At 43.9% G+C, this 24,981-nt stretch overlaps 1 protein-coding gene across 3 annotated transcripts in view; it reads left to right on the top strand.

Annotated features, from left to right (window-relative positions):
* Window positions 1-24,981, top strand: part of LOC138299526 (phospholipid-transporting ATPase ABCA1-like) — a 2,649,159-nt gene that overhangs the window by 1,745,505 nt on the left and 878,673 nt on the right. The gene's annotated exons all lie outside the window — the stretch shown is intronic.

Below are 24,981 nucleotides of genomic sequence, written 5' to 3'. Positions count from 1 at the left end.
CTACCCAGGGGCTAAAACAATGTTTATGTGTGGGGGGCACAGCTATAGCTTTACACATAGCATAGTTCACATTAACAATCAGCCACAGATATAGGAAACCCCCTCAATGAGTAAGTTGTTCAATCTCTACACATCTTTTCAGAGAAAGCCAAAATAGTGAATGCCAATTCCAAAACAGATGCCCTACTATGAAGCTTGCATCTGCATCAAACCTCTAACACACCAAACCTACATTAGGAAATGAAGTTGACATCGGTAGGTAACTGTAGTGACGTTGCTTTGCTTGGGGAAGTAGGCTGCCTTGAAGGACTTCATCTCCCACAGCATCTAGCGCCAGGAGGCGCTGATGTCGCTCTCCCACTTCCTGCCTGAAGCACTGATAAGCACATCACCAACCTGCTGGGCAGGACATTGTCGTTTTGCCTGGGGGACCAGGCTGCCTTGAGGGACTTCTTCTTCCACAGCACCAAGCCCCAGGAGGCACCGACGCACCCTTACCACCTGAAGCGCTGTCAAGCATATTACCAACCCATTGCGCAGGACGCACGCGGACCACAGCCGTCCTGCACCCATCAGCGACAGGCAGGGGCTCGGCCACTCCTCTTTTGCCTACAGCTTAAGGTACTATTTTTACTTTTTTCTTGGACGCTATTGGTGACCTTATTAATGGATAATGTAAAACAACTCCTTTTTTTTCTAAACCAGGCAATACCCTGAACAGTGTTTTGCAGCAGGTGGTGGGGGTGATAAGTAAGGAAATCAAACTGGCTGAGAGGAGTCTATCTCTGTCATCCCCACTTGCTGTACACATCCTGCATGAGCCAAATGGCATTATAAGGGCCAAAAATGGCCCAACCCAGGCTTTGACAGAGAAGGACGAGGATGTGGCACTCATCTTAATTGCTCCAGATAGTATTCACAACATAGAGCATATCGATCAGGGGGAAGACCTGCAAAAGTCCGACCAAGCCCTAGGCAAAGAGAAAAAAGTGACGATTCAAGGAGGGAAAAGGAAAAGAGCAGAGGGGGGGACAAAATCCAAAAGACTGTGTCCTGGACCCTCAAAACACCCACAAAGCTCAGGGCAAGTGAAAGACAAGATCAACTCACAATTTGGGGCGGGGAACAGCCCCACTAGTTGAAGAAATCTGCAAGGGTGTTCTAACATCTCTCACGGCTGCCTTGAGACCCATTCTAACACATTTAACGAAAACCAGAACTTGCTCTCAGAGAAGGGAGTTCTGCTGGTCCGTCGCTACCAGGAATGGCGGGCCCTATTTCAGACGCAATACCATCAAGTGGGCCACAAGCTCCTGTTAAACTTGCTCTTGGCAGGATCAGTCATTTTGCATGTGGGTGCAGAGTGAACTTAGGCTAAGAGACTATAGCTCAGAAAGACTTTCAAATGGATAGATTGTGCTCAAGTTCAAGCACATGAATCTTGTGGTTCACCAAGTAACACTCCTAGCTGTCCTCAAGAGCCTCTGAAGCTTCCAACATGTAACTCCCTCCCCCAAACAACCCCTTTGTGATGATGTTAAAAGGTGCCCCCCAGAGGAAGGACATGAGGGAAGACTACGACCAACTGATGAACAAAGTGGTGCATCGGGTAAATGCCAAAAAAAAGGGCCCAGAGCTGCTGCATAGTTAGACTATTCATGTCCAGAGAGTTGCATGGGTGGTATACACTACAAAATTGGATACCGGTGACTGCATCGTTGTCAATTACAAAGATTAGAAGGTTGCAAATGATATCCTGACTAAGCTCTATTATTTTGGGCTACCGTCCAAGTCAATGGATAAACTTTGTGGGCTTTATATATAGAGGTCTGAGGTGAATAATTTCAGCCCCACGCCTCTCTCTTATCCTGTGTCTACTTCCAACCAATTTTCACCCATTGCACAGATGAAACAACTGGATTGACTTCCTGACGAACTCCCTCTCATGGTCAAGTCTCTCCCCCTTACCCTGGCCCTAGACAGAAAGACTTAGCTCTGCCCTAGCAAATGATGGTTGTAAAAATTACTATTATATAATGGGACATTGCTGGGTTGGCCAACAAAACAGGTCTAGAGGACTGGGCAAAATACGTTAAAATTGCCTATATTGTTTGCATTCAAGAAATTTGGGTGACAAATTCAATAGACTATGAAGGGTTTGTGTCATTTTCTACTGTAGCTAAACCATCAAACATGGTAGGGCTAAGAGGGGCCTTGCTACACTAGCTTCTATTAACTTTTGCACCCAGAGTCATAAAACGTTTTTTAACATCTCCTTAATATCAATTTATTTTGTTTACTTCAGAAGGTAATCCGGATATATTAGTAATAAACTTTTATAATAATGTATTTGATTCCACAAGGACTAATGTGGTGGAAGCCCTTAAATTTGATCTGGACCACTTAATAGACCAGTACAGCAAGGGCTATTATATTGTCCGGGTGAGGGACTTAAACACCACAGTATGCCCTCTTCTGTCCAAACAGGTCTGTGATCTCATTGACATCAGGGGAATGATATGGCCCACCTCAAACATTGTCCCTATGGCTTAGCATTTAATGGCCTTATGTTGAAACAGTCTGAAAATAGCAGAACACTATAGTTCTAATCATCACCCCCAACTTTCAACGGTCATAGGGAGAGGTTGTAATAGTAACATTAACCACTTTCTCACCTTGGATAATGACAGAATTATCCTAAAGGAATCACAGGTGGGAGTAAACTGTATAAGTGACAATAACCCACTCATATTAAAACTAAGGATCAATTTACACAAAACTCATGACACAGGTAAAATTGCTGACATTATTCCTGCTGGCCAGAAAGGTATAAAAATAAAATAGGAGGCTGTTGATCCTTGCATTTTTTTAAAAAGACTTATTAGAGAGGAACCTGGAGCCTTTCATGACAGGTTTGGCTCCAGAAAGCAACCACAATAAGACACTGAAAGCCCATATTTCCATATCTAATTCAATCAGGAAAATATTGACTGCAAGGCTAGAGGGACAAGGGAAAGGAGGGATAATAGGTTGGTTTAACCACTAATGATCCTGAGAACAAAATAACCTCATCAAAACATTGCATCAGCACCTCTGGGATCCCAGGTCGGTCCAGGAAGACTTAGTTATAGGATGACAATACGCAACAGAAAGAAATAATTGCAAGCAGTGGTTTGGGAGAATTTAAGACAAGCTGCATAGCCAGATATGCTAGCACAATGATTTGGATGACTATCAGTGCGACCCCAATTCTCCAAGGAGAAAGGATCCGTCCTCAAAACCAAAATCACTTCTGCACAATGGGGAACGAGTTTAGCTTAATTTTCTCACATACCAGAGTACATGGTGTAGATTTCCAGATTCATGTGGTTACCTTATCAACTGATATGGTTTTCACCCAGGAGGAGGTAGTAAGGGCACTCAATAAAAGTCCTAAGGGGAAGGCCCCCTCTCCTGACAGGATTCCTATGGACATGTTTAATTCTGAACCGGCCCTTTGGGCCCCATTTATGACCAACATTTTGAATACATCAGGAGCAGGAAATGTACCCCCATCCCGGGCCAAATTAACTAATTTTACCAACCGTTAAGAAAGCATCAAGAAACGACCCTTCACACACTGACTTGTGTCGTTATTTTTCACGCGGGGAGACGTGTGTTATTCTACGGGAGGAAAAATGGTGTGTGCTTCGGTTTCGCCCCTTCACACACGGACTTGCGTCGTTATTTTTCACTCGGGGAAGACGTGCGTCGTTTTCCGGCACGCGGACCGTCTCCTTCTATGTATCGCGGGATTACCAGATATCCCAGGGTCTGTGCGTGGATTCTTTGGCTTGTTATCCGGCTGCGTGTCGTTCCGGGAGGCTGTGCGTGGAATTTTCTTCCTCACCGCAGGCGTGGCGTCGGTTTCCCCTCTGGAAGTCGGGCGGCGTTGTCCATGCGAGGCCGTGCGTCAAAGTTCCGGTCGCACCGCAGGCGTCGCGTCGAGCGGCGTCTTTCTGGATCGGCGTGCAGTGAATTGTTCACTGTGGAACGAGCTGTGTGTCGAAAATTCCGGCGCACGAAGAGTCCAAATGAAAAAGAGAAGTCTTTTTGGTCCTGAGACTTCAGGGAACAGGAGGCAAGCTCTATCCAAGCCCTTGGAGAGCACTTTTTGCAGCCAGACAAGAGTTCAGCAAGGCAGCAGGCCAACAGCAAGGCAGCAGTCCTTTGTAGAAAGCAGACAGGTGAGTCCTTTGAGCAGCCAGGCAGTTCTTCTTGGCAGGATGTAGGTTCTGGTTCAGGTTTCTTTTCCAGCAAGTGTCTGATGAGGTAGGGCAGACGCCCTGTTTTATACTAAATTGTGCCTTGTGTCTGAGTGAATGCACAAGGGAACTACCTCATACTCTTGAACCGCCTGGGGTGTGTCAACTCCCTTCTTCAAGTTGGGCACCACATCTCTGGGCTTGCACCCTCCTTCAGCAGTACTGGATGCAAGATTTTTGCTGCCACCATCTGAACTGGACTCAGCCCTTCCGGCTTCTAGTTTCAGCTCTTCACAGCTCAGCTCTTGAGCTGCAATCCTTTCTTTTTACAGGGCTAAGGCTCTTGCTGCCTCAGCCCTTTCAATAAAGTCATCTAGCTTCTCTCTCCACCGCTCTGCCTCTAGGATCCATTCATTTTTCACTGGTTCTCTTTCCTCATCTGAGTAGTCTTCCTCCTCATCTGAGCAGTCCTCCTCCTCATCTGAGGAGTCCTTAGTCATTTTGTTTTTTGCTGCCTCTTCCTCTGCCCATCTTTCTTCCCCCCAGGTTATGTAGATATCTAGCAGTTCCATCTTAGTGGATCTACTTGACATAGGAAGTCCCCATTTTCTGCAAAGCCTCCTTAGGTCAGCCTTAGAGAGGGATTCATTAGGCACAACATATGACACACGGTAGATACCCATTCTCAATCTGATAAGGTATCACAGGCAAAAACCAAAAATCCAAAGTCCAAAATATCAATAATATATCAAGGAGGACATCAGAGAACCAAAAGCAAAAAGATGAAAAATCAAGTTGACCTTCAACTGTGGGTAGGTAGTGAAATACTTAGCTACTGTATGTCACTACACAGATACCTATCCTCACCGCTGATCACCAGTGTTAGAAATGGGGTTTTTGGTTGGCAGTCAGGTTACCCTCTGTCCAAGCAAGAACCCTCACTCTAGTCAGGGTAAGTCACACACAATCCAAATTATCCTGTGCCCAGCCTCTGGTAGCTTGGCACGAGCAGTCAGGATTAACTTAGAAGGCAATGTGTAAAGCATTTGTGCAATAAATCATACAATAACATAATATAGCACCACAAAAATACACCACAAAGTGTTTAGAAAAATATATAATATTTATCTGGGTATTTGCAGGTCAAAATTATCAAAGATGCAACATGAATTTGTAAAGATATCACTGAAAAGTGATATAAAGGGCCTGATTCTAACTTTGGAGGACGGTGTTAAACCGTCCCAAAAGTGGCGGATATACCACCTACCGTATTACGAGTCCATTATATCCTATGGAACTCGTAATACGGTAGGTGGTATATCCGCCACTTTTGGGACGGTTTAACACCGTCCTCCAAAGTTAGAATCAGGCCCAAAGTGTCTTAAGTCTTTAAAAAGTTAACAAAGTCTCTTTCAAGCACAAAGTACCTGGTTAGGAGTGGAAAATCTCCGCAGAAGACCGCAGAAGAGGAGATGCGTGGAAAAATGGTGTGTGCGTCGGTTACGCCCCTTCACACACTGACTTGCGTCGTTATTTTTCACCCTGGGAGGCGTGCGTCATTCTACGGGAGGAAAAATGGTGGGTGCGTTGGTTTCGCCCCTTCACACACGGATATGCGTCATTATTTTTCACTCGGGGAAGACGTGCGTCGTTTTCTGGCACGCGGACCGTCTCCTTCTATGGATCGTGGGATTACCAGATGTCCCAGGGTCTGTGCGTGGATTCTTCGGCTTGTTATCTGGCTGCACGTCGTTCCGGGAGGCTGTGCGTGGAATTTTGTTCCTCACGGCAGGCGTTGCGTCGATTTCCCCTCTGGAAGTCGTGCGGTGTTGTCCACGTGAGGCCGTGCGTCGAGGTTCCGGTCGCACCGCAGGCGTCGCATCGAGCGGCGTCTTTCTGGATCGCGTGCGGTGAATTTTTCACTGCGGAACAAGCTGTGTGTTGAAAATTCCGGCGCACGAAGAGTCCAAATGAAAAAGAGAAGACTTTTTGGTCCTGAGACTTCATGGAACAGGAGGCAAGCTCTATCCAAGCCCTTGGAGAGCATTTTTACAGCCAGACAAGAGTTCAGCAAGGCAGCAGGCCAACAGCAAGGCAGCAGTCCTTTGTAGAAAGCAGACAGGTGAGTCCTTTGAGCAGCCAGGCAGTTCTTCTTGGCAGGATGTAGGTTCTGGTTCATGTTTCTTCTCCAGCAAGTATCTGATGAGGTAGGGCAGTGGCCCTGTTTTATACTAAATTGTGCCTTTGAAGTGGGGGTGACTTCAAAGAGTGGCTAAGAAATGCACCAGGTCCACTTTCAGTTCAATCCTGTCTGCCAGGGTCCCAGTAGGGGGTGTGGCAGTCCTTTGTGTGAGGGCAGGCCCTCCACCCTCCCAGCCCAGGAAGACCCATTCAAAATGGAGATGTATGCAAGTGAGGCTGAGTATCCTGTGTTTGGGGTGTGTCTGAGTGAATGCACAAGGAGCGGTCAACTAAACCCATCCAGACGTGGATTGTAAGGCACAGAAAGATTTAAGTGCAAAGAAATGCTCACTTTCTAAAAGTGGCATTTCTGAATAGTAATATTAAATCCAACTTCACCAGTCAGCAGGATTTTGTATTACCATTCTGGCCATACTAAATATGACCTTCCTTCTCCTTTCAGATCAGCAGCTGCCACTTCGACAATGTATGAGGGCAGCCCCAATGTTAGCCTGTGAAGGGAGCAAGCCTCACAATAGTGTAAAAACGAATTTAGGAGTTTTACACTACCAGGACATATAAACTACACAGGTACATGTCCTGCCTTTTACCCACACATCACCCTGCTTCAGGGGTTACCTAGGGCACACATCAGGGGTGACATATATGTAGAAAAAGGGAAGTTTTAGGCTTGGCAAGTACTTTTAACTGCCAAGTCGAAGTGGAAGTGAAACTGCACACACAGGCCTTGCAATGGCAGGCCTGAGACAAGGTTAAGGGGCTACTGAAGTGGGTGGCACAATCAGTGCTGCAGGCCCACTAGTAGCATTTAATATACAGGCCCTAGGCACATATAGTAATCTCTACTAGGGTCTTACAAGTAAATTATATAGCCAATCATGGATAAACCAATCAACAGTACAATTTACACAGAGAGCATATGCACTTTAGCACTGGTTAGCAGTGGTAAAGTGCCCAGAGTTCAAATGCCAACAAGAACAGGTCAGAAAAAATAGGAGGAAGGAGGCAAAAAGTTTGGGGATGACCCTGTCAAAAAGCCAGGACCAACAAGTGGCAACATATGGAGCTGGAATTTGGGGTGTGGGGGATAATGGAACAATACAAAAACAGGAACATAAGTTCCTTAGAAAACATCTAGTAGTACCCCAATCAATTTCAGATACCATCATTCACAGCAAGTAAGGAGTTGGATTCATAACAGACATGTTAGAAACCAAACCCCTCTTATAATGGTATTCTGTTTGTTCGAAAGTAGAGACATACTTTACCAGATTAATTATCAAAGATTGTGCAAGACTTGACTCGGCCAGCAAAATCCCTTTGGCTACGGCACATTAAGCACACTCTGAGGGGACTTGGGCAGACAGAGGGGGATCTCTGTGCACACTTGGAGGACATTATTGGTTACCCCAAAGGGGATCTTAAGGAGCACATACTTAAAGCTTGACAAGAGAAAAAGGTCCACTCAGATAATCACAGAATATCTGTGGGAAGAGACATGCCACTGAATGACCAGTTTGGATGTAAACTGTACCTCAAATTAACTCTTAAATTTACCACAGATATCGTTTAACCAGCTTTCATTTCCTTATCTTCCATTGCATGGTTTCATTTCCAAGGAAGGAAGGGTATGGCACTATAACTCGAAAACGCCACTGCGGCGATAGATCTGAACAGTCGACCCAGCATATTACACGTTTTTGCAGATTTTACTTGACAAATAGAAAGCAATATCTTAAACTGCTCTTTTTAAAAGAAAGAATCTTTCATCATCAGGAGGCTTCTCCGTTTTTGTATGATTTAAAAGATGTTACAGTCTGCTACTGGGTAGCAATGTTTCTTTCAAAGGTGCTCTGGACCAGAGATTTATTGACCAGCCTAAAAAGCAAAATGTTTTAGCTGATGTACCGTACTTGATAAACGGTATGCCACTATGTTGTCTTTTTAAAATAAACTGTATTTAGGAATTTACCACACAAATACTGTTGATTTTAATGCCAAAGTTTAATTGTTTAATATTAAAGCTTTGAAAGTGGCCAGTTTTATACAAAATGCACACTCTACTTCTTCTAACGTTTTTTAATTAAACCTTGTTTTCGCCATAAATGCCTCTTATCTATGCCTTATTCAGTCCCTTTGCAGATTCCCTTGAACCATTGGTATTGTTAGCATCATCAACGGTTTCTTCCATTGATGAATGTTTACACACAAGTAGACACTCCTACATTTCGGTAGCACTTGGTCACCAACTGATCCCTTAGGAATCGTTGAATAAAGAGAAACAACTCACATTTTGATGCCACCATATGTAATCATTCTATAAACAGATCAATAGTTTTGTTTGCCTGCTGATCTCTCAAAAATGTGTACTTCTTGGCCATCAAATTAGGTGCACAAAAGTGTCTTTGTAATCATCCTTCCGACTCGTTGTATTCATCTAGTTCCTACTCTTCTTCCCCAGGTTAAAAGGTGGACACGTGCTCGAAAAACTCTTAAACCTTCCATGACCAATTAAAGTTCTTGTACAAATTGTACCTTTTCTGGCTTTAGCTTGAACGCCCCTACTAGGTAAATATTGCGTGCTCTGACCCACAGTTTCCATCTTATCTTGTTCTTTGGACAGTTAAAAAAAGGTGGCAGTGAACTGACAGAACACATTACTAGAAACGAACAATATCAAGAAGAAGAGAAATAATACTACATTTCTCCACTACCCCTTTTTAAAAAAAACATTGAGTGGATTGGATGCCGGTAGTACACACAGGAAAACATGTCTCAAATATAACCAAACCATAGATCCCACAAATGGTAATGGTACTCGGTGTGATCCCTGGAAAGACTTCCAGCTGCAATCAAATGCTGAACAGATTCAGCCATGGCTCATTACGTTCAAAGCAACCTCAAAGCATCCATGGTTGGCTTGATTGTCACAGTAAAGATGGTTGCCACATGCAGCTCGTACACGAAGAACCAAAATATGACAAAGTGGAGCCATACAAGCATGCATGAGCGTAATGTTGTACGCTGGTTTAAACAAAGATTGGGTTTTCTCCAGGCAAGTCCAAGAATATACCAAAGCTGGTGTGGATAACGTCACATGCTCAGCATTACATAATCATGGTCAGGCTTTCTCCAAAGAAGTGCAAGAGTACACTAAAGGTGGCACGCTTGACGTTAGACTTAAGGAGCCATAGCCCATCTGCCACCATTCACCATTTATAGGGGGAAGGATGTGGCATTCCTGCCAGAGCTGCCGACTTTGTAACTGGGGAGCCAAGTTCAACCTCCAGCATCAGCTCAACATTGTGTGACTCTGGACAAATCACTTAATCTCCCTCTGACAAAAAAATAACATAATCTGACCTTGTATAATATAACTGATACTCATGTAACATGTTCCAGTGACCTTGTGCCGAGTCTGCGATATATACAGCTGCAAAAATAAAATACAAACAGCAGCAGGCAATAAGCTTCTGACATTTAAAGTATACCTCAATGAGCATCTGGAGGACATTTGCTGAATTCTAAGGCTTTCAAAATCGTCCTACCTTGAGCACAAGCAGCCTTCTCTACCGGCACATCTGCTGTGGTCTGAATTTCTACCAAGATTGGCCTTGTGATTTTGAGTTGCAACAACCACGCATAGCTAATGTTAAAATGAAGACCGCAGACAGGAGATCATTTGCGGACACTTAATAGAAAGCACAGCATAACGATTCAAATAAGGATCTATTTCTCTGTTAAGTTTTTTTGTTTACAGCTTAGGAATAGAATGCTAACGGTGTGCACCCTGAACATTGACCCCAGGATATTAATGAGATAAAATAACGAGGACAAAATAGTGAAAAAAATATTGACAGGCAAAGCTAGAATTCCTATTCCTAACCCCACATATCTACGTGATATATAAATATGTCTTCAAGGTACATAGACGTGGAGTTAGAAATAAGACACCTATCCTTCCCTTTATGAACTTAACTTTTGATATTTTGGCCCTGATTTATACTTTTTGATGCTAAACTGTGCTAACGCAGTTTAGCGTCAAAAAGTATAACACCGGCTAGCGTCATTTCAAGACGCCTGCTGTGCATCTTATTTATAGAATGGTGCATTCCGGTGCAAAGGGTGGGCTAATGTCATGGAGAATGGCGTTAGCCAGATGGGGGTGGCGGTATGGGAGTAGTTGGTTTAGGGTTAAAAATGACATTAGACTGGTTAGAGTAAAAAAAGATGACTCTAACCAGCCTAGCGTAATTTATTGACGCTAAACCTACAATACCACATGACTGCTGTCTTATAAAAGACAGGAGTCATGCCCACCACCCCAATGGCCAGCACAGGCGTTAAGGGTCCCCTGGGCATGGCTATTGCACCCAGTGCCATGTATGGGGGCCCATTTCTGGACCCCCCTATGGCACTTTAAAAAAAAAGGTAAATACTTACCTCTACTTACATGTACTTACTTGGGATGGGGTCCCCCATCCTCCGCTGTCCCTTTAGTGTTGGTGGGGGTGTCACTGGGGCCTGGTGAGAGCACCTGTGGGCTTAATCCATGGTGTCCACCATGGAAAAAGGCCCACAGGTCCCCTAATGCCTGCACTGAGCCAGGCATTAAATAATGTCGCTAAGCAAGCTTATTTAGGCCTGCCTCCCTCCCGTGCACCATTTGTGCATGGGAGGATAAATAAGGCGATTTTTGCCCTGGAACCCCTACCTTACATCTCATTGACACAAGATAGTTTTCCACAGGCAAAAAATGACTTTCACTCCAATATTTTGGTGCTAAACATGTCTAGTGCCGAAATATAAATATGGAGTTAAGTTTATTCTGAATTAGCATAAAAAAATTACGCTAATTCAGTGCAGAGTTTAAATATGCCCCTTTGTCTCTCAATATTTTGCCCTCAATATTCTTGTAGATACCAATAGTACAGTCGACATTAACACTTTTAAATGTGCTTATTTGCAGAGGGGTTCACCTCATGCCCGGTGACACAGATAAAGTAGGAAGGGATGTTTACAAAAACACTTACCTTTTGGATAACAATGTATTTTCAGAAATTTTAAGGTAGGGGTCATTAATAGTAAGGTATGTAAAGATGCTGGCTTTGTATCGGGTCCGAGCAGCACCTCTAAAGCTACTTTTTTCAATAAGGCCCACTAAACCAACAATAGTAGTTGAAAACAGTGTATTATTTCACATTGTGTCTGTGATAGAGCGAACCGTAGTAACAATTTACCTGTGTTCGGACGCTCTTTAGGCCGATGAATCTTTTGACTAAGTGGGAACTCTCTGTACTCTTAATCAATCAATTTCCTGAAATTAATAATCAATAACGAACATAAGCAATACCTTGATCAACATAACACTTAACAATTAGTCCAGAATACATTTCGGCGAACCCTGACCTTTCAGTCAGGAATAACCACACCAGTTTATTGAAAAGTTAGTGAATTTATTTCCCTATTTTAACAAAGCTAGCACGATATAGATGTGTCTCAACACCAAATGATAAACATAAATGAACATTAATAGCTGTCCATATCGTCGAAACAAGTGTAATCTATGTAGCATTTGAATCACAAGGCATTCGATAATGGCAATGCAAAGCACTAATACGATAATCTGTAATGGGCTAATTGCATACATTTAGTCAGCATAACAAGATCTCAAATTGCATCGTGCAACATGTGGAATCCTCATCTAACCTCAAATTAGAATCAGCATGTGGGACTTCATGCAAAAACAATTTAGCAACATAAATTTAGAAAACTCCTATCTAGGGATCTTATCAAAAAATCAGCAGTTGGTTACCTAGAAGGAACACAATGCAATTTTACAATTTCCTTTCATATTTACCAATTACGATCAGCATACAAGGAAGTCTTCGTCTCACAGGTACCGTTTCTCGATCAGCATGGGACGGGACAAAGGGGCAGGGGTGAACGGGGCAATCGCCTCACGGCGGCAAGTTAAGACTACTACTTCATGCAGAGGGACAAATCAAAGTTAAAGTCTCTAGGGCAAGAATCATTAAAGTCTCTTTCTCTCGATTAGAGAAAGCATCAAAGTCTCTCAAAATGGCGTCGCAGCAAAGTGGGCCATAATAGCTACGAAGTCTGCAAAATGGCGGGTATCGAGCTGATAATGGCTGATAATAGCACAATGGCTACCTTCTTCTCGTGCACCTGGTTTTTATAGACAACAGTTCGAGTCCAGTAGGGTCTCCATTGGAGGGTTCATAGGTCAGCTTCAATTTGTCCAATCAAAAACGACAGTTCTCAAGCTTTTACTTAAGCATACATTATCCTTGGAGATGGGTACGCAAATCGCAACATTGTCTCCCAATTAGCTCACTTTCAGAGCCTCCCTTGTCCGCACCTGCAAGTCGACCTTGAATTAAAGAGAAAATATGCCAGGCTGGCACGAAACTTTAAGATAAGCATGTGAACAGTTTCTGTGGAAAAGTACAGCTTCAAGCAGAAATACACGTTTAATAGCACATTGGAAAAATACGAACATCTAAACCGTGAGACCAGGCCACTAGGCCAAAGCCTCCTCTAAAGTAATGCTAAGCTAACGTAGTTTGAACAAGAAAATCGTAGCACACGTTTATGATTATGTCGGATTAGTGCACTTCTAATACACCACGTTATATAAAGCACGCTTATAAATGTTGGCAAACTACTCTAAGGGCACATTTTGTCCCCGTACAATCTTTATTAGTTCGGTTAATGTCACACGTGATTATTTCACACTACGTTTATGCGTTAATAAATCAAAACCTTCATTTTCTGCTTCATCAATCCCTCCTCTGATGACTACTTGTCATCACACAAATTATGCCCACAAATTTTATTCCATTAAAATTCTGTCAGTTCCCTTTTCCTTTTAGTTCCCCTAGTTTGCGCTTTGTATTCTTCTGCCATTCTTTTCATAATTTTCTCTTCTTTTCTTCTTTTAATTCTTTCCATAATCATTATTATTCCCCTTTTTATTCCTCAAATTCCAAATATGCAAATTATAACTATTAAAATTCCCTCTATTATTTTTAACAATATTCCATTCCAAATTCCCCCAATCCAATGTCCCACTGAAGCAAGTCCTTTTCCAACCTTCTCCCACACTCCTGGTTCTTTCAGTTCCTTCAAATCTGCACTTTCTTTTGTTAGATTAGCAAGCATAGTTTTAATTTTCACACTATTGTCAGGTATATAGGTACAACAGTGTCTTGCACCAAGCATTTTGCAAACACCTCCATCCTTTGCTAAAAGAATGTCTAAAGCAAGCCTATTTTGAAGAGTCATAGCTCTTTCCGCTGCAAGTTCAGCATCTATCAGGATTATAGCACCTGAAAACTTTGTCAACATGTTATCCACTATAGTAGACAACTTTCTTATTTTGATGGAATTCAGCACAACTCCCAATGAAGGAATCATGGCTCCAAATATATCACCTACCACAGCAGCTGCGGTCTCTCTTTTCTGGATACGATGGGATCCAGATGTCTTTTGAATCATCGATAGGTCATCCAGTTGATAAACCTTTGGGAACACTATACCCAAATAACATCTTCCCCACCATCCCTTTGGAAGACGATAATAGGCATTATACCCACAAATGTAATATACCCCTGGAATGACAGGGTCAAGTCCGTCCATCATGAATGTCCATTTGGCCTTAAAGATAAACGTATGTTTACATTCACTCGCCCCTACAAAAATGTTGTCATAATAAGATTCACCTCGATATATACAAAACTTCCCTACATGCCAAGCATCTAAAGCAATTTTCCCTTGTGTCTTTATGGCAGCAAAATCATAATTATCTACTGAAGTCCTCTTATGTAACTCCTTTTCTAATTTCGCCTTCATTTGAGCCCTTCTATCATCTGTGCAATCTAAAAAGCTTATTTCTACTGCAGAGAGTGAACAGGTAAGATTTTCCCTATGAGCGTGAGCCGTTTGAAAAGGTAGCATTGGCTCGAAAAATTCCCTCATAATTTTTGCATCCCAATCCTTTGCAGTCTGGCTTAGCTGTGCTATTATAGGAACATAAGCAAAGGTAACATCATAATTTGAGTAAAAATACTGTATGTTAGTTTGACCATAAAACCTAGACATTACTATACTACATGTAATCCCGTATGTAAGAGGCATGTGGTGATATGTCACCCCCTCCTTCACTGATGTCGGTATCTGAGTACATACATAACAATCTTTCGCATCCATTGTCTCAACATATTCTGTTAGTAAGCGATAGAAAACATTATACGAAAGCTCTTTCCTTTCATGCAAGAGTCTCTCATCCAGTGCTAGCCTTTTCAATGCGGTTAGTTCAGTGACAGTAACAGGAGCAAAAGTAGAAGCCTCAATAGTCTCATTCTCACCCTTTCCATGCATTCCAAGCACAATTGCCATTATTATTAGTACACATGTAACTACCAAGCCTATACACACATATTTACAATATTTCTTTCTATTGTTTTGCGTCATGATCTGTATAGAATCAGAGAGTTAGAAGCACTTATAAATTAAACTTATTTAGCAATTTAGTTACAAAGCTGAGCGAGCACAATGTTCACACCGTCTTCTTCAAGAGGCCAGTCACTTATCGGTTAGCAGCATTTGTCTCAATTCGGCAATAACTCAGTCTTTATCGGTTTAGCAAATGTCTCATCCGGTTTAGCAATGTCTCAGCTGGTTGTTTCTTTCACGTTAGAATCGTAGCAAGCAATATCATTTATCACCCCTTCAATCAACACTGTCCATGAAACTTTTCTTTTCTATTGGTATCTCTTCCTCTTCTTCGTTCTCGATGCTTAGAGATACAAACTCGTCAGTCCAATCGTCATTGACTGCATATGCCCATTCAGGACCGGAATACCTTCTGTTCGGTATCCTTTTCCTTTTCAATTTTGCTTCTCTTTTCGATTCTGCCTCGCTGGTACTTTCCTCTTTTGTCAAGTCTTTTTCTTCACTCGAGGTTGGTACCACGACAGACACTTCTTTCCTTTTCTCTTTTACTTTTGGCCTTTCTCCGTCGTTCAAACCTTCTCCAGACCTTTGTTTTACTGGTGATATACTTAGTCTCCTCTTTGCACCGTGTCCATTTGATGGACCTGCGACCTTTTCTGTAGAGGTTTGAACTTTTTCGTTCTGCTCTGCCTTGTCCCCTCCTTCAGGGGAATCGATCACGTTCTCTTTTTCTTTTTCTGTATCGTCTGTTTCTGGGAAAGCCCCCTTCTGATCAGGCTCTCCTGCTTTTTCACCTTTTTCAAGCCCTTCGTCACCGTTACTTTCGTCAGGCTCAGTATCACTTTCAGCTGCTTCAGGTTCTTTGTCACCTTCAGCTGCTTCAGGCTTTTTGCTACCCTCAGCTGCTTCAGGCTCTTTGTCACCTGCAGCTTCTTCGTCGCTGTCTGAACTTTCTCCTTGGTCTTCCCCAAGTGAGTCGGACTCTTCGTTCTCCAATAATATCTCTTTTTCTCCTGCTGCTGCTTGTTCGCTTTCAGTTCGCTTTTGTTCTGTCTCAGCACTCGGCACTGTTTTATCAGGCACTGGCAATTTCAGCGCTTCAACTTCCTCATCTGTGGGACACAGCACCTTCTTTGTGTGACTGGCGTGAATCCAGTTGGGAACCCCCGCACACTTCACAGCGGTAGTTGTCGTCAGGATCACTTGGAAAGGGCCTTTCCAACGGGGTTCCAGGCACGACTTCCTCACGTGCTTCTTCACCACGACCCAGTCACCTGCTTTCAGTGCGTGCCCTGGACCTTGGATCGGTGGCAAGGTGGTTGCTTCCACCTGGTGAGAGAAAGAGCGAACCACGTCAGCCAGTCCTTTGCAGTAGTCTAACACCATATCATCTGTAATATTCAAAAGCGCATTTGCGGGAACTGCAGGAAGTCTCATAGCCCTGCCCATGAGAATTTCGTGCGGAGACAATCCAGTTTTTCTATCAGGAGTGTTTCTCATTGACATTAGCACTAAGGGCAATGCATCAGGCCATTTCAAATTTGTTGATGCACATATTTTCGCCATTCTTGATTTCAGTGTACCATTCATCTGCTCCACCAGTCCTGATGCTTCAGGGCGATAGCTACAATGCAGTTTCTGCTCAATGTTCAGCGCTTCGCAAAGTAACTTTATCACCTCGTTGTTGAAGTGACTTCCCCTATCTGATTCTAAAGAGATCGGGAATCCGAAACGTGGTATCAACTCTCTCAATAATAGCTTGGCAACTGTAAGGCTGTCATTTCTACGTGTGGGGTATGCCTCAATCCAGTGACTAAAAATGCACACAATCACCAACACATATTTCAGACCTCCATGCACAGGCATCTCAATGAAGTCCATCTGCATACGACTAAAAGGACCGCTTGCCCTACCAATGTGGCTCGCGTTCACAACTGTTCCCTTTCCTGGGTTCATCTGCTGGCAAGTGACACATCCATGGCAAACTGCTTCTGCAGCTTGACGAAATCTGGGGTTAAACCAATCAGTTTTGAACAATCTTATCATGGCATCTCTCCCTAGGTGAGCTTGCCCATGATAGAACCGCGCAAGCTGTGATAAGAGACTATTTGGCAAAACAAATTTTCCCTCATGTGAAACCCATAACTCGTCTTGTCTCTTTATACATTGTGATTTAATCCAGGAATCTCTTTCATCCTCCCTGACATTATTCTGTAGTGCTTTTAGTTCCTCTATCGTATCTACGACCTTCAAGGCAAATGCTTCAGCTGGTTCGAGTTCTGGCTCACTTATTGAGTTCCATTCATCTCTCAGTAATATACAGTTCAAGGCACAAAATCTTGCGACTTGATCCGCATATGCATTTCCCAGAGAGACATAGTCCTGTCCTTTCGTGTGAGCACTGCACTTTACCACTGCAACTTCAGCTGGCACTTGAATGGCATGTAACAATTCCCTTATTCTCTCCCCGTTTTTCACTGGGGATCCTGAAGAAGTCAGGAAACCTCTCTGTGACCATAGTTGTCCAAAGTCATGCACAATCCCAAACCCATATTGGCTATCAGTGTAAATGGTGACTTTCATCAATGCAGACAGTTGACATGCTCTTGTAAGGGCTACAAGTTCTGCTACTTGTGCAGAATAGACTCCTTGAAGCCATCCCGCTTCCAAGACACCTGTTACAGTGCATACAGCGTATCCTGCTTTCAAAATCCCCATCCCATCTCTTAGACATGAACCATCAACAAAAAGAATTTGGTCATTTTCATCAAGTTTAGTATCCTTAATGTCCGGTCGGGGTTTTGTGCAAAATTCAGTCAACTGAAGGCAGTCATGCTCGACGTCTTCAGCGTTCTCAATTTCGACATTTTCTCCAGGAAGCAAGGTTGCTGGATTCAACGTAGTGCACCTTTTCAGCTGCACATTCGGTGAGCCCAGAATTATCGTTTCATTCCTTGTGAGTCTTGCTCCGGTCATGTGCTGTGTTCGGGAGCGGGTCAAAAGTATCTCAACTGAGTGAGGGACCATGACTGTTACTGGGTGTCCCATCACTATTCCTTCACTCTGAGTGAGGCTGATACCAACTGCTGCTACGGCGCGCAAACACCCTGGGAGTGCTGCTGCGACCGGATCCAAAGTAGCTGAAAAATACGCTACTGGTCTGTTTACGCCACCATGGGCTTGAGTCAAGACAGACAAAGAACATGCATCACGTTCATGGCAAAACAATGTGAAAGGCTTTGTGTAATCAGGCATACCTAAAGCTGGAGCCCTACACATGCATTCTTTCAATTCAACAAAGGCATCCATCTCATCTCCTTTCAGCTCAATTTGATCCAAAGCATCCTTCTGGGTCAGTTTCAGTAAAGGCTTCGCTAGAGTCGAGAAGTTGGGAATCCACTGGCGACAGTAGCCCACCATTCCCAAGAATTTCCTCACCTCCTATCTCGTCTTGGGCGGACTCATCTGAAGTACACTTGTAATTCTTTCCTTCATTATCCTCCGTGACCCTTTCTCTATCTGGTGACCCAAGTATTTCACTTTCTTCTGACAGAACTGTAATTTGGAAGGAGACACCTTGTGTCCATTCCCTCCCAAATGGTTCAACAGAGCAATGGTATCGGCTGTGCAGCCACTTTCTGTCTTTGATGCAACCAGTAAGTCGTCAATGTACTGTACTAGGGTTGACTCGAATGGCAACTCTAACTCTTCCAAGTCTTTCTTTAGAACCTGATTGAATATTGACGGTGACTCAGAAAACCCTTGGGGAATTCGACACCAACTGTACACTCTGTCTAGGAATTTGAAACAAAAGAGAAATTGGCTGTCCTCATGAAGAGGCACAGAAAAGAATGCTTGTGACAAATCGATGACCGAGAACCATTCGGCATCGCAAGGAATTTGAAACATTATCACAGCTGTATTCGGTACTACTGGGCAGCATTTGACTATGATGTCATTTATTTTCCTCAAGTCTTGCACAAGTCGGACCTTTCCACTTGGCTTTATTAGTCCCATTATTGGTGAATTACATGGACTGCTCAACACTTCTTTCAGTACCCCCTGTTTTACAAATTCGTCAATAAGTTGGGCAACTTTCATGAGGGTGTCTTGTGGCATGTGGTATTGTGGGGTCTGGGGAAAGATTGCATTGGGCTTTACAGTCACTTTCACTGGTTCCACTCCTTTCATCAATCCCACCTCTTTCCCTGTCATGTCCCACACTTCCTTTCCGACTGTTTCTCGTAATTCGGCTGGAATATCTTCCTCAGTTATCATCGGGAAAAGGCAAATCAGAGGATACTCTTCATCGACTGTTTCCATTTCATCCCCCTCTACACTGTCCTCTTCTTCCCCATCGCTGCTCGTCTGGATTGTTATTCCTTCGTTCGAACACATGATCGAACATCCCAGCTTGCACAATAGGTCTCTCCCTAACAGTGCTATTGGGCTTGAATCGCATATCACAAACTGATGCACCCCTTGATAGTTACAGATGCTGACTGGTACCGGACCTGTAATTGGGTTCGTCAGGTGCCTGTTTGCTACTCCCACCACTTGAACTGTCCTCCCTGAGAGTGGCAAATTTGGTACTTCACTACTCTTAACAGTTGAACGTGTGGCTCCCGTGTCCACCAAGAATGAAACACAATGACCCATTACTCTTCCCTCTACGTACGGACCCTTTTGATCAACTTCTAAGGAGGCTGCAAGCACACAATCTCCTTCCTCTTCTGAGCTCTCACTCTCCCATACATTGTTTATTCCACTCTCACTGTGTAATGGGAACTGTTGTACGGTGCCATTTGTACTCATTACCTGACCCGAGACCTGTGGAGGAACCATCACTTGCTGCTGACTCATTGGTGCCAAAGGTATTTGCATTTGCTGATTAGGTACCATGGGTAACTGCTGTTGCATCGGCTGCATTTGCGTCATCTGCATACGAGGCATCTGCATCTGCTGCGGCTGCATAGGTTGTAATCCCTGCAATTGATTTATGGTCTGAAAATTTGGGTTTGGACCTCTCATTTTCGGTCCCCTCATTGTCTGAAATGCATTGACATCATTGTTTTGCTGACCAACACCTACACCTGCACCTGCACCTTCCTGCACCACCATCGGGCACTCGCGTTTCCAATGACCTACAATTCCGCACACGTGACACGGCATCACTTTCTTCATTGCCTGCACACCCGTCACAACAGTGTTTAAATCCGGACCATTATTCACAAAACCTCCTCTGCCTCTGCCTCTCGCCTGTGGCTGAAACGCCATGTTTCCTTGCAACTGCGGCTGCGGTTGCGGTACCTGCTGTTGGAACCCTTGCATCCCTTGCAAACCTTGCAGACCTGTCTGAGCTGCTTTAAGCTGCATCATCATCACCTTCTCTTTCAGCTTTTTCTGTTTTACCTCAATTTCGTCGCTACAATATTTCGCGTAAGTCAAGACCTCATCAATCGGTTTAGACTGCCAACAAATCAAATGCGACTTTATCATCTGACTTATTTCTGGTCTCAGCCCTTCCACAAATCTGAACACAAAATGAAGCATATCCTTCGCCTCGATTGTTTCCGTGCCACTGTAATTCTTGAATGCTTTCAACAACCTCTCATAGTAACTATGAATCGATTCTTTTGTCTCTTGGGCAGTTCGATCAATCTTCTGCCAATCCACATTTTTCGCGGCAACCTTCGTCTTCAAATGCTCAATCACCTTATAGTACAAACTCATCACCATAGGTGATGGTGCACCCGTCTCCCTGTCTCTCTCTGGTTCACTTGTCGGCCAACCTACAGCTCTTTTGCAATCCTCCCACAAATCTGCCGGAACCACGATCTCAAAGAGAGTGTTCAGGTCTTCCCAGAGACATTTTGCAAGCTTTACAAACCTATCAGTCTGTTGATACCATTCAATTGGCTTCTCTCTCAGTTTGGGAAAATCGTCCGTAAATGACTGACTGTCGCTTCTGTGCCACGGTACATGTATTAATTTTCCTCCTGCTGTCTCCCTCATTGATAACATGGTTACTGTCTCGCTGCTTTGTGGTCTCTTCTCATTATGCTCTGTAGCACTGTCCCTCCTCTTTTCCTTCCTCTTTACCCATCTGCTTTCCCACTTGTCTAAGCACCTCCACACTTGTGCACTCTGTAGCAATTCTCTGAGGTGTGTCTTCATGCCTGCTGACCTCATGTGTTCAAAATCTGTGGTCCCAAAATCCAACCTGTAGCTTCTGCTCAAGTGTTTCATCTTGTCTATGTCAACCCCGTTTCTGTCAGCTGCTTCCTGCAAGCCCTTATGTACTTTGTTCACTTCCTTCGTAACCCTGGGACATAGATACCTCAGTTCTTCTTCCGTGTAGGATTCTAGCCTATTTACACCCATAGTCCCTTCCACCAATTCTTGTGCTTCCATGTTCAACCTGACCCTATTCATATAGTCTTCTCCTTTCCCACTGGCTGAACTTTGTGTGGAATTTAAACTGTTGAACCACTGTGTCAGCTGTTGCGCATTTACCCCCATCAGTGTAGCATTCACATCGACTGCCATTGATGGTTGCGGCAACTTTTCAGTATTCGATGTTAAAGGTATTATCAGTGGGGGGCTCGACCTCACCAGTGTAGACTGAGCACATATGGGACTAAACTCCATCAAGGATCCAGATCCACTTGGCTGAGCCGCTATCGGAGTTATCCCTGGAGTGTTCTCTATGCACCTCCTCTCTGTCCCATTCTGCAGCATTGATCCCTGACTGTTCGTGCCTAAGTTAGGCTGGCTATACAGAGGTACCGGTGGACCTACAGTAATGGGTAGTGATATCGCATCTGGGTTCTGTCCATATCCCATGTTCTGAGGCATGTTCATCCCCATACTATGGGTCATCATTGTCGGCATGCCCATCTGACTCCCCGTCATCTGAGCATGAGCGTTTCCTCCCTGCATCTGCTTTTGAGGCATCATAAACTGAGTTGATTCAGCCTGTGTCATTATTGGATTGTGACCATTCTGTACTCCCCTTACTGTTTGTTCTAGAACCATTCCTCCACTATTGTCACTGCTGTAGTACCCTGGCATCTGCGGTTGATAATTTTCTGCTGGTTTCATTATGGGCACATCTGGATATATTCTCCTAACCTGCGGTATCTGCGGGGTGAACAGTAAACTCGGGTCCTTAGATCCCGATGATGCTCCTGAACTCTGGGTTTCACTGATCTGTACCGGTGCCGGAGGGGCAGAACTGGTACTCGGACCTTGTCCATTCTCCGCATAAGGTGGTGGACGGTCGTTCAGCAATTGCATTATTAACTCCTCATCCTCTAACTCCTCTTCTCTTCTCAATTTTTCCTCGTCCTCTCTATCCTTGGAACACTTCCTGTCTGTCTTACAGGTAGCTTTCTTACCTGTCTCCTCTTCCTCCTTAGTAATTGCGGGAAACAATTTTATTCCCTGCAATACATCTGACCTCCACACCTTCTGCGCATTATCCCACCTAGCATCCGCTAGTGTCTTTTCTACCTTCCTCATCCTTGTTTCAAACTTATTCTTCTGTTGCTGTCTAGCCATTAATTCCCAGATTGCTAGAGCCTCAAACTGTGCCGGCCTTGGAGGCACCTTCATGTCGTACATCGTGAATCTCAAATTCTCTAGGATCCTTATATTGAATGTCCCATGTATCGGGAACGCTACGCTCCCATGTTTCTCTGTCAGTTTGTGCCATTGCTTTAGCCAAAGACACGGAGCTACCCCTTTTTCCTCCATTACAATGTAAGCTGGTGTGCCCTCGGGCGGCGTTTCCTCTCCTACGCTCGCTTTGATGTAAGACTCCCCTTTCATCGCGCTCCTAAATGCTTTAAGGAATTTCATTTTCTCGTCTTTTATTTCACAAAGTTTATAATCAATAGGTCGCTTTTATTCCACAAAATTTTTAATCAATAGGTGACTTTAATTCCCGGAATACTCTTCGCTTGCCTTTCCCCTTCCAAACGAGCCCCACGGACTGCGTCCAATCCGTGCGCGACCCTTCTCTCCAACCAACCTATCCCAGCGCGGCTCCTAGTGACGTCACACTCACACACACTGCGGCTGACAAAGCCTCGCGGCTAGTCTTCCTTCACTCAGCTCCTCTCGTAACAACTTCTTGCATGTATCGCGAGCTACCAAAAACTAAAACAGATCTGTCGGTTTACTACAGGAAGGGTAACACAGTCGCTTCAGGACCTTAGGGACCTTTCACTAGCCTCGGCCGCTATTCCGTCTTTCTCGGTCCCCACGTTCGCAAGCAAATCTGACCTGCAGACCTACTCTCAACTTGTCAATGATCTGTTCTAGTGCACTTAGAATCTTGTCAGAGCCCGAAGTCGAAGTTTCTTTCACTCCCTAACACACGTACCGACTTGTTGACCACGCCCGATCAACCTACTAAACCGCCCAGACCACAACATGGATCAACATACTCCGGAGTCTCTTGACCTCGCAGGGCCCGTCTCAACAACAACAACCACGTGGACCTTTTTATGCACAAAGCGCCACACGCACATGAAGTTCGACGACTTCCCTACTCTCACACTCGGAGCCGCACCTCCGCTATCTCTATGAAGTTCGACGACTTCTCTACTTCTACACTCGGAGTCGCTCCTCCGCTATCCTTTAAAAGAAAAAAAAAAATCCTCGCAACCTTTTCACACACCCTGCGGCAATAAGCTGTGCAAGCGCAAAACCCTAACTTCACTCATACCATCACTAGTACCGCCAACGCTGTTTCCACACCTCCGTTCTCTCCATTCGCAAGCTCCGAGATCCCGGGAAAGTCGCGGTGGACCTAGCCCATCATCATTCTGTCAATCAGTTTTATCCAAGAAAAATCTAATTCAACTTCTTGAATGAGGCCTCAAAATGCGTAACCGTTAATTCAACACCATGTACTCTAATAGTACAGGGTCCCAAAAGACGTAACCATCCTCTGCTACCATCTACTGATAGAGCGAACCGTAGTAACAATTTACCTGTGTTCGGACGCTCTTTAGGCCGATGAATCTTTTGACTAAGTGGGAACTCTCTGTACTCTTAATCAATCAATTTCCTGAAATCAATAATCAATAACGAACATAAGCAATACCTTGATCAACATAACACTTAACAATTAGTCCAGAATACATTTCGGCGAACCCTGACCTTTCAGTCAGGAATAACCACACCAGTTTATTGCAAAGTTAGTGAATTTATTTCCCTATATTAACAAAGCTAGCACGATATAGATGTGTCTCAACACCAAATGATAAACATAAATGAACATTAATAGCTGTCCATATCGTCGAAACAAGTGTAATCTATGTAGCATTTGAATCACAAGGCATTCGATAATGGCAATGCAAAGCACTAATACGATAATCTGTAATGGGCTAATTGCATACATTTAGTCAGCATAACAAGATCTCAAATTGCATCGTGCAACATGTGGAATCCTCATCTAACCTCAAATTAGAATCAGCATGTGGGACTTCATGCAAAAACAATTTAGCAACATAAATTTAGAAAACTCCTATCTAGGGATCTTATCAAAAAATCAGCAGTTGGTTACCTAAAAGGAACACAATGCAATTTTACAATTTCCTTTCATATTTACCAATTACGATCAGCATACAAGGAAGTCTTCGTCTCACAGGTACCGTTTCTCGATCAGCATGGGACGGGACAAAGGGGCAGGGGTGAACGGGGCAATCGCCTCACAGCGGCAAGTTAAGACTACTACTTCATGCAGAGGGACAAATCAAAGTTAAAGTCTCTAGGGCAAGAATCATTAAAGTCTCTTTCTCTCGATTAGAGAAAGCATCAAAGTCTCTCAAAATGGCGTCGCAGCAAAGTGGGCCATAATAGCTACGAAGTCTGCAAAATGGCGGGTATCGAGCTGATAATGGCTGATAATAGTGCAATGGCTACCTTCTTCTCGTGCACCTGGTTTTTATAGACAACAGTTCGAGTCCAGTAGGGTCTCCATTGGAGGGTTCATAGGTTAGCTTCAAATTGTCCAATCAAAAACGACAGTTCTCAAGCTTTTACT

This window comes from Pleurodeles waltl, chromosome 1_2, assembly GCF_031143425.1.
Source record: "Pleurodeles waltl isolate 20211129_DDA chromosome 1_2, aPleWal1.hap1.20221129, whole genome shotgun sequence".
In the NCBI taxonomy this organism is placed as follows: domain Eukaryota; kingdom Metazoa; phylum Chordata; class Amphibia; order Caudata; family Salamandridae; genus Pleurodeles; species Pleurodeles waltl.
This window is presented reverse-complemented; position numbering and strand designations above follow the sequence as displayed.